The sequence below is a fragment of the Corvus kubaryi genome, unplaced genomic scaffold (genome assembly GCF_017639235.1).
Source record: "Corvus kubaryi isolate FWS band 111438036 unplaced genomic scaffold, C.kubaryi_AGA036_p1.0 37385, whole genome shotgun sequence".
NCBI classification, from domain to species: domain Eukaryota; kingdom Metazoa; phylum Chordata; class Aves; order Passeriformes; family Corvidae; genus Corvus; species Corvus kubaryi.
This window is the reverse complement of record NW_024581127.1, coordinates 11722298-11733436: the sequence shown is the minus strand read 5'-3', so window position 1 is coordinate 11733436 and position 11139 is coordinate 11722298.

Sequence of the window (11139 nt, the reverse complement as noted above, 5' to 3'; positions counted from 1 at the left end):
AAAGGCTCAGAACTGAGATGCAGTAATACATACAGCAGAAATCAGGGTTAATATTAGAGGAGCATATACCACCTTAACTGTAGCAGTGTTTAATAAATGACACTTCTAAAATACGGCAACTGAATTCTACCGGTGCTATTAGTAAGCTGTCTCCTGTACTGAAGGAGTGAACAAGGACAATATTGTTACTTATAATTCAGAGCTAGCTTGTATGAAAAAGACATGTGGCATCAGGAAAATGTAATTAATTTGGTGGTGTAAGCCTTCATAAATTATCAAGTATTCCCAATAGCAGTCCTGCAAAACTTACAGAGAACATGAGCTGCCTTTAAATTACTTAGTTTGCTTGCTACCAGAATTCTTTTAAGGTGGTTAGATACTGACACAGTATTAAAAATGCTCAAACTATTGCAATGGCTGACATATTGAGCCACCTTTAATTAAGACCATAATGTTCCTTTGGGCCATACCTAAGACAGTAATCTGTGTCCAGAGGCTGTCACTCTCTTCTCTAATGGACTACAGCACACAAAAATTAATTATAGGGGAAAGGTTGCTGCTCCAACTGGGACTGGAGATTCAAAGGCAAACGTTTTGCTGTTGATCAAAATGAGTAGCTCCTTTTGCAACAGCTAATACAGTTTCTGTCACACAGCACTTAACCCTCTCTTCCAGCATTAATATGAGCAAATTTCTTGCCCAAGGGGAAATTTTTACATTTTTATGTATTCATTATTTTTTTCATTATGATGCCATCACAATTTCACCTGTCCAAAAATCAGGAACAAAACTTGATTTGAAAAATTCAAAAGGAAACATCAGATCACCGAGCCACAAGATTCTTGTAAGCCTATGTCAATAGAAACAGACTACAGCTAAACAAAGATTTCAAAATGTTTTTAACTCTCAGTTGTTTAAATTTTTAAACATATTAATATAGAACTTGATAATGCTTTTTGTGTTTGTTTTCAGCAAATATTCAATGGTAAATCATTTTATAGGAGGGGTTGCTTGTAGACACAGTAGATTTTAAGCAAACAATATAATGTATTAGTTAAAAGAGAATTTCAAATCATGGATAGTACCACCCATTGCCCAAGACTGTTAACTTTTCGACTCTCTGAACCAGAGAAAGGAAAGCTGCAGGAAACAGAAAGAAAAACATTCCCTGACAAAGATACCTTCATGGTAAACTCCAGTTACTTGTGTTTATCAAAGAATCCTCTTCTGTTGTGAGCCAACCACAAAGATTTAATAACTCACCATCAAACTCACCAAAATATTCTGCTGGGTTAAAACACATCTGCACAGTGTTGACACTGTGTTTGTTCCTGCCTACAAGAGGAATGAGGGAGAGGGAAATGTGAGTTATTGCAAATATTTAAGCTGAAGCAAGGGGTTAGGGACGGAGGAGAAAAAGGCATAACCTAAGTAGTAAGCTTGAAGACAAATTGCTGGCTAAAAGGAGGAGACAGCAATGATTGTCTTGACACAGGATAGCCCCTGCAATTTTTCAACAGATGATCATCAAAATTCAGAGCAGCAACTGCCAAAACATATCTGCAGGCCCCCTCCTCCAGCCTCAGGATACAGGCAGCTCCCATGAACCTCAGGGGAAATCGTTCAAGCACCAGTGTACCGTATTTCAGTAACACCTGAGATGATTAAATGAACAATGAAACTCAGCTGTAAATTTGCAGCAAGGTTGTAGTCTGCAATCTGAATAGTATTAAGAGGAATGAAATAAAAATGAAATCAATGCTCATAGGATAATGTAAATCAGATGCAAATAAGCTTCCATTTTATTTGTCTTTTCTTTGTTTCTTTCTAATAGAGGCATATTTAGCTCACGAAGTGTTCAACATTTATTTTAAAACCCAGTGACTCTATTATTTCGGAGATTTCTTGGGGGATAGGAACAGAGTAAGTTCCCATTCCCCTGAATAAAATGAACCCATATCTTTTCCTGTGAAAAAGTTCAAAATGCAAGTCAGAATCAAATATATGAATATGACATGACAAAAATACAATTCTTATTGCCAAAAAATCACAGGCATTTGTCTCTCAGGGTCTTCTTCACAAAAGCAATGCCAGCGTGGGCAGCATGGTAGCATGCTGTAACACCCTTTTTTATCAGCTCTTTGCCTGTTATTTCCACCTCACACAAACACAGATGTGTCATATATGTATCAGTGATACATGCACCATGGATCCTCATTTTGCCTGATCAAAGTGCCTGAAAAAGTATCCTAATATTATCCTTTAAAAAGCAATCTAAACATGCAGAGCGTGTCTCTAGGACCTTAAGGGTGCAGGTTTCAGGTTTGGTGCTGCCATCAAACTATAGTAAGGATTTAGTCAGATTCCTCAATGTCAATAAACCAGCTTCCCACTCTGCTGTATGGAAATATTCCACAGTTCATTTTTTTTTCTGAGCTGCAGTTTAATTTGCCTCTCTAACGTAAGCCCAGCCCTCATGAAAGCTACCTATTCATCAACCCAGATATCTGACCTGTAACCCTGAAGATAATGGTTAGCAAAAAAATCAAAGATCAAAATACCTACAGAATTTCCTAATGTCTCTGTAGCATCACGTAAGTACTTCAGTCCTAGTAAAACTGTTTTGAAGCTAGCACTCATTCTTCAACCTGCTCCAGGCCAGCCTGACACAAACCACTGTTAGTTGCCAGAAGCTGGCTGGAAAGTGTTGATGAGAGTTTTTGTTTTGGTAGATCTACTGCTACAGCAGAGGCAATCTTTCTCATATTTCCTTAATTTCCAAAATTAACCCCTCCTTTGATTGACCTTAAAGCAATAATCAATAGCTGAAGAAATCATTCAGCAAGATTTCTCTACATTTCTGTTCGTGTTTTCAATGTCTGAGTAACAGACAAGACTACACAGCCAGTCCTTCAAGTCCGTCATAGCTCCTGGCTCATGGCATAGGCAGACATGACTGTGGAGCAAACATTGCACCTCTGTCTCAAAATTTCACTTTTTAATCCCAGTTTTAAAACTTTCTTGGTAAGGTGTAATCTGTTCTAGGACAAACACAAAAGCAGGTCCTTGGTCTACATGGTGGTTTTTTACATTCAAATAGCCTGAGCAGTTTGAGGCCAACACAAGTACTTTAAGAATGCCCTGAAAACCTCTCATGGAGCTTGTCAGATCAATATCAATAACCAGCAGGAAAGATGTTTGAACTGAGAAAATTGGAAGCAAATCTGTTATGATACTGCTTTAGTCTTTGAAGCAAAGTGTACAGCTGAGCTGGAAGCCAGGAGAGAGAATAGGAATTTTAAAGTTCAAAGGAACTTCTCTTTCTTTTCACTACCACTCCTTGCTCAGCTACGTGTTTCTGCCAGAACAGATTGTTCTGATACCTTGAAATAAACAATGGCATCATCATATGCAGAACTGGTCTCTGTCAACTGTACACACCAATAAGTACCAAAATAAATCAAAAATCTCAGAAAAGATAGGCTGTCAGAAAAAATAATCCCAGACACAAAAAATACTTCCAGACTTCTCTGTATCAAATGTTTTGGGATTTGTATTTTCACCTATTATCCCCAATCGAGGAAATAAGGTAATGAATGGAAAAGACCACTAATCTATTTCATTAATGTCCCAGGTGTATGAATACACTTTAAAATTGCTTTGTTCCTAGAGCCAAATAGCTGAAAATCCTACTTTGGTTAATCTTTGCCTAAAGGATTGCTCAAACTCATCCTTTTTGATTAGCCCCCACTATGGGAGAATAGCAAGGTGAAGTGTGAGCAGAGACACTGGGAAAGAGCATGTGCAACAGCAGCCCAGGTAGCTGGCATCAGCAGGGAGGCATTCCTGCCGCCCAGCCCTTGGGGAGACTGCATGGCTGAAGAGCTTTGGTCAGGAGCAGAAACAGATCAGCTCGGGCCAGCCCCTATTGGACTGCCAGGAGCACTGGAGCAGCAAACAGGCAGCTCCTCCTGCTGGGTTATTCCCCGTGCAGACCTGCTTTTCTTTGTGCCACCTGTACATCCTACTATTCCAAAACCTTTGCATCGCCTGATCCTCTCTTTTTCACAGTCTTGAATTCTTCCTCCAGACTTTTTCACTTTTATTGAGTTATTCAAAGAGCATGGATAAAAGGGCCCTTTCAAAACTCAGAAGGTTGCTGTGAGATTTAATGCAGGCAGAGAGTTTGGGCTGTTCTAGATAGTGAAGTTAGAGTGAAAGAGGGATCTACCACCCATTATCACTAACATCCTATTTCTTTGTCATTATCACTTAATTATCTTGTCTTGTTTATTTAAACAACAAGGCAATTAAGAGGCATTGTCAATGGAACAGAACCCTGGCACAGGCGAATGGTCTCTGCTGTGAGATAAATGCCAAGATATTTAACAGGCAGCAGCATAACAGGAGAGAAATTGTTTCTAAAGCACTGGGCAGTGATTGCTGTAAAATGTGTGCCATTGCTACTGCAGGATACCTTACAGTCCTCCTAATAGTCATTAATTGTCTACTGCAGGGAAGTCCCTTGGTACTTTCTCCAGATATGGCTATACCTTGTGAATATACCTAAAATACTCTGCTGGAGTCTGGCATTACCCTAAGAATGCTGTAAATACCAAACACCACTAACCAGAAAAAACTCAGAAAATAACAACTGGAAGTATCAGTGACTTACAAGAAGTAGCTAAATATAATTTTATTAGGAGATTACTTATGGGACCCACGGGATGGAGTAAAGGCATTGTTCTATCTCATCAGACCAACAATTCATCTAATCCAGTGGCTGTTCTCTGACAGCACCAAACAGCAAATTGGTCAAGGTGCATAATATCTTTGCACCAGGTCATGATAGAAAAATATACCTGTAGGAGAAGTTTCTGCCCAAGATGTAGAACTAGTGGTATTTTCCATCCTGAAGTAGCAAGAATGATTTGTCATTTCGTTGTTTATTCTAATGTAATCCTGCTAACCACTTGAACAGCTTAATGTGTTTTGAATGCTTTTCATTTTGTCTACATTTGCATCAAATCAGAGTGGAAATTTGCACCTAGTAGATGTGAAAGGAGAACCAACCACCTTTGGTAAGCACAGAATGCTTATGGGAGAGGAGCTGGTGGGAGTGAAGACAATTTGCATGGGCTGGTGGGAAGGAAAGGAGTAGGTCTGAGGTTTGAGGAACTTTGGAAGAGAAGCAGTTGGGAGCAGGTGAGATGAGCATCCCATGGGGAGCATTTCAGATACACACACTGAGGCCTACCTTCCACCCTTGCACCAGCCTCACTGTCTGCTTTGTTGATGGAAAGGTGGTCTTTGCAGGAAATGGTTTTCATTAGTCTAGTGGAAAAATGTATATCTGTGGCAATGATTGACAAGAATGACCTGAAAATTTCTTTTTCAGTTGTTCTTAAGGGTAAAAAATTAATGTTTTGGGTTTATGTTCATTTCTGTATGACCGTTTAATACAACAGAAATAATAGCAGACTACTCTGTGGGTTAGTGCTTTAAAAATGAATGTATTTATTTATTGATATTTTCAAGTGCTTACTTTTTCCTTGTTGCTCTCTAGGGCCAAAGGTCCATCTCTGGCAGAAACACAGTACTTAGGAGTCCAGTTTTGAGCCTAGAAAATACAATTGCAGAAATGGTGTACACTTTGGGATAGAAACAGAGAATAAGAAATGGAATGAAGGGATGGAAGGAACTGGGAGCTACCAACAAAGAAGCATAGTTTGTTCTTTAATACTGTTTTGACATTCTACTGGTAGTTTTATATTTTCTTCTTTTTTCATCACCTTTTCTCAGTGATTCCAAACACTGGAGAAATACTGGTGCTGATGTTGCATAGATTATTATGACAAATGCCACCACCACTTCTTCCTGCTCTCTCAGATGAGCGAGCTCCATTGCTTGATTATCTAAAGATCATGTCCGACTCCAATTAGCATTACTTATTAAATCAAGTTTAACTCAGAAAAATAATTAAATGTTTAAATTAAGGCATTCTACTTTGTCACACACTTGGGTCGGCTGGCAAGTATATGGAACAGTTGTTAATATTGAAAATGAGATGAAAGATGTTCTAAATTTATCTCCCCAACATTTCCATTAAGCATAATAATGGATGTTTGACAGTAACGCATTGTTGTTGAGCCAGTGAGAATCATTTGTGAAATGAAGTGATCACACACCTTTGAAAGCAGTCTCACAGAAACCTGGAATCATTCAGGGTGGAATAGATAAATTTTCATTCACCTGGGAGCTGTATTTTAGCTGCCTTATGGCTCAAATAAAAATGAACAATTTTCAAATGAATATAAAAATCATACTTAAAAGACTTCAAATGCAAAGTATATATGTATTTTTCAGCATCCGTATATGGACTAATATGTACCATCTGGGTTACATCTGGTGATATTAAAGTGTTGTCTCATGAGCAGAATAGGTGTGAGAACCATGAAGCAAAGCTTAGCAGTGCTGGCACTTACTGCAAAGGAGACAACATTCATATGTAACTCCAAAAGTACACTGCCTTGTCCCTTCACTGCTGCTGCTTTTAAATCTCTGTCTCCCTGCTTTTGTCCCATATTTTTCCCTTAATTTTCATTTTATTTTTCCTAAGGATGTCCAACAGCATCCATGATGCAGACTGCCATTTCCTCTAGGTCCTGGGTTCAGCTTTTGCAGCAGGCCTTCAGTCAGGGCTGCAGTCACGCTGTAAGTGAAATCCATGGGTCTTCCATTCTCCATGGTGTTCCCGCAATGACCCTCATCCTCTTCTCACCATTCTCTGAAAATTCTGCTCAGAAAAGCATACACCTTTCATTCCTCTGGTTGTCTTCAGCTTCTCAGTAAACATTTCCAGTGGCTTGACTTTCTGTGTTCCATCCTTTTCTTTAAAGACTGTTACCCGTATGGACCTTTCCTCACCTTCACCTCCCTCTCTTTTGCCTCAAATTACCATCTTCCCCAAACCATATGTGTAGCTGCTTCATTTCTTTCCCTGGTCTATCTGGACCCTTAATCACGAGGGCTCTGAGGGTTCCCAAAGAGCAGTTGTCTGGCAATTTTGGTTGTCTCCTAAAGCACAAAGAGCTTTATTCTCTGGCCCCTAATAATGCCAAGAAATCTCCAGGTACTTTATGAAAGTCTGTACTATGAACTCAGCACACATTCTATAATCTCAAAGTGAAAACAGAAGACAAAATAAAACAAATCTTCATTACTGATTGTAAGAGTAATCTACATATGACCTTGGATAAGATGGTCCACAGTGTAGAACGTGCAAGATGGAAACACAGAAAGATGAAAGGGTTACCTGATGTCTTGCTACAGACCTCAGATCCTGAGGGATGGTGGACTGTACTGCCTCTCAGAAGTCAGTTCTGCAGTTCAAAGAGAAAAATTTTTATCATCCTTACACATAGCTATTTTTTGTTTTCAGAGGGAGTCAGATGAGGTGTAATTTGCTAACATTGCTCTTCCCATGAAACAAAGGAGTGGTTTAGATGGCCTTTCCTGCTTTTTTTCAGAACTATTTTCTTTGCTTCTGTGGGCTATATAATCACACTGTAAGAATGGCCTTTTGCCATGTGCTACAGATCAATCCACCCAGTTCAAGAACCTGCACGTTTCAGAAGAAATGTATGTAAAAGCTCTATATACAAATAAAATCTCAGCCACTCTGTATTGAGCAAAGTGCAGGAGAAGATGCCCAACTTCTGATTTACCATGTGTGAAATTAAAGTACTTCAGCACAAGTCCTCATACAAGCAGGGGAGAACAGCACACAGTTACTCACCTGAAGAGATTAATCTCTTTCTGCACATAAACAAAAAAGTATATCTGTTCCTCTGGCTTTTCATACAGAGTATGTTCATCTGTAGGATCTGATCTCACCAATGGATCTTCAGGTTCCACACTCAAGAATTCAACATGTCAAAAACGTGCCTAGAAATGTGGAGAGAAAGCCTCATTTATCTCTGACTCACCAGACGCCAAGTTATAGACAAGTCTGGCATGTGTCTCTCCCTTTGCAATGCATGTAGCAGGCCCTGGGCTTTCCTAACATGCTGAAACTTTTGGGAGATCCTGTTTGCTTTCTTTAGGTCCTCTCCTAAAAACCACTTAGAGAGGGAAACTGTTTGCTTTTAACAGTTCAAGATATTATTCCCTTTAACTTATTTGATTAAGCAGATGGACACATTTTAACCTTCAGAAGTAGATTTTCAGACTGGCATCAACTGCCTTGAATTATGTCAAAAGGTAGGTAACTCTGAAGGTTTCTCTGCAAAAAGCATTATATAAAGACACAGTGGCAGCCCAAATTACTTCCCAACGCACCTAAAGGAATCAGATAGAAAGAAGAACATTTTCACTGCATTTTAAGTGCAAGAAACTGAGGCTTGCAGTTGAACAAAGAGACTCATCATTGTTATGGACCAAGGACTGGCCCCAGTGCCTTTGCTGTTGTTCTCAGCCCAGAGCTGGCATCTTCTTTACACAAGACAAGTTGTCTTGAGTTTGGGCTCATTGCAGCAGAGAGGGATGAAATGAAAGGTGTTTCTTTCACTTGGATGAACTATGGTACAGGTGGAAAAGTTACAATATTTTTTATTTTACTTTTAAATGAAGCGTTAAAAAATCTGCCAGGCAGAATATTTTTTCAGCTTTCTTTCCTAACCCTAGAGTGGCTGTAAAACCTCAGCAGTTAAATATGTTTTCTCTGGCTCCAAGTCTAATGCATCCATAAAAATTACATTTTAAATAAAGAAAACATGTTTTGTTCCAGCTACAGAGTGGCTCTACAACACTACGTATTTTCTAAAAATGCATTTAATTCTCATTTAAAAAATCCTTCAATACACCGTGACTGAATAATTTGTTGAAAACCCTATATATGTTCTAATCTTCAATTTATCAACCTTAAACCAGCATTTTGGGATCTGGTAGAAGAAAAGCCTTAGATTAAAAACCTTTCATATTTTCCCTGACCACATTTAGGTCATGGCCTCTCTGGGGGTTTCTGGGGCTGGATTTTGTGTTCTGTGAGAAGCAGAGCTCCCCTTGTTTTTACGTCAAGTCCAGATATTTTTCAGACAGCCTGAAGAGGTTTGAGACCTCAGGACTAAGAGAAATGTCACCAAACAATTCTACGTCTTTGACTAAAACTGTGATTGTCCTTCTCTGAGCAGAAGAGAGGGTCTCATGAGATGTGTGGCTCTTTCAGAAAGGATCCATCCTAAGAAACGAACTGCATGATTTCCATTGTTCCTTCCAAGCTCCGGTAAAGGCTCCCTCTTCAATCTTGAGCAAGTCACTTAACCATTTTCATTTCATTTCCTTCTTTGCAGAATGGGAAAACTAATTTTTACTGGCCTTAAGGCATATCGTGAAGAGAGATCAATTCTCTTGCTTTCAGCAGGCAGCATTTTGCAAATGCCTGTTTTAATGGAGCTGTTCTGAGTGAGGACAGGGGAGGTGAATAGATGCTCAGATTGCCCATGAGGACAGGTTGTCAGGGTTTGCAGTGCACAGAGCCTGTGCCCTCTCTCCCTGCTGGTCCCTGAGCTTTACTGTGTCCCACTGGAGGCAAGGGACAAAGATGAAATTCGGGGTTAGAGGGGAAGAGCTCCCTCCAAGAATGGATATGACTGTATAAAGTTGTTTTCTGCATTGTTCTCCATTCCTAACTCTTCTATGAGCCTCCAAAACATATTCCCTGAGAGATTACATACAGTATGGGTTATTTTTCCCTTGTTCTCCCTCCTTGTTCTTGCCAACATGTTCTGCAAAATTCTCCCACAAAACATCACAGGCAGCTTGGGTCTTGCTTATCACTCAAAATTATGTATGACGAGGTAACTGTCACCCCACTCTTCGTTCCTCAGATAAAATACTTCCCAACCAGAACAGGCTGTGGTACATATCAGGTTCATGTGGGGCTTTGAAACAAAAATTTGGGAAGGGAGTGATGAGAAGAGTCACTCAAAAGAGTACAAGAAATCATCTGGATGTCTTTAGGTTCAACCAGCCCCTTCCCACTGAAGCTGACTGGGAGTACTTTGCCCCCGTGGAGTACAGGTTCCAGCCCCAACTTATCTTCCTGACTCACAGCATAAGTCAGTGAGAGCCGTGGGATAAAAACTACTGCCTCACAAGAGGTAGCTCCGTCACTAGCTCCTGTGAGCTCAGAACACAGCAAAACAGAGGCTGCCAGCCTCTGCCTCTCCACGACCAAAACACAGGGCACACAGGGCCTGCGGTGCCCTTCTTTCAAAGGTAGACTTGCTGCCCACCTCCCACAGAGCTCAGCCAGTTCCCTGCTGTTGGAGCTCTTCCGGGGACTCCTGGAGATGGTCTGCATTTGTATGCAAAACTTCTTAATAAGCCTTTTTAAATATTGAAAATAAAAAGCTGCCAGCAAGAGCAAATGGACTGCAGTCAACTACAATTGGAATATAGTGAAAGGTATACATCTTCTTTATTTTTTTACATAAAGTGATTTTAATTTAATGCCTGGAAGAGTCTGCTGTTGTCTTCTAAGATTCTCAGTTCTGCTTAGTATGAAGTGTTATAAACATGTTTAAGCAGAATCTGTTCATGTTGGAAGTCTAAGGCAATAAAAATATTTTTACAGGTTTGCTAAAATAATGCCATGGTCAGCTCTGTCTCATGCTAAAGAGCACTGATCTTAGGGCTGGCCATAAAAGCCACAGTCTCTTTAGCAGAGAGGAGCCGGAATACTTATTTCTTCCCTGAACAAAGGACTGTCACATTCTCTCTAAAATAATGAGCATTGTTTATTCATATACAAATAATTTTAGTTAAGTGCTGAATGAAGCCATCACAAGCACTGTCTACTAGTCAAAGACCAGGGAGATAGGTCTCAGTTACCACAGAGCTGTTTTGTTAGATTCCTGATTCCTGCATCCTAACCAGAAGCAGCACTTTGTCACCTTTTTGCTAGAGGTGACTGCGAAAGCTGAAGGAGTGAAAGACCAGAGTGGTTTTGTGAACTGTGTACGGGGGACCCTGCATTTGCTGCTTCACCTGACTGGTTGTTTACGAGATCTCAGCAATACCCCCACTGCCGTGGGGCAGGGTGTCTGTGACGTGAACACAACCAACGGCAGTACCAAA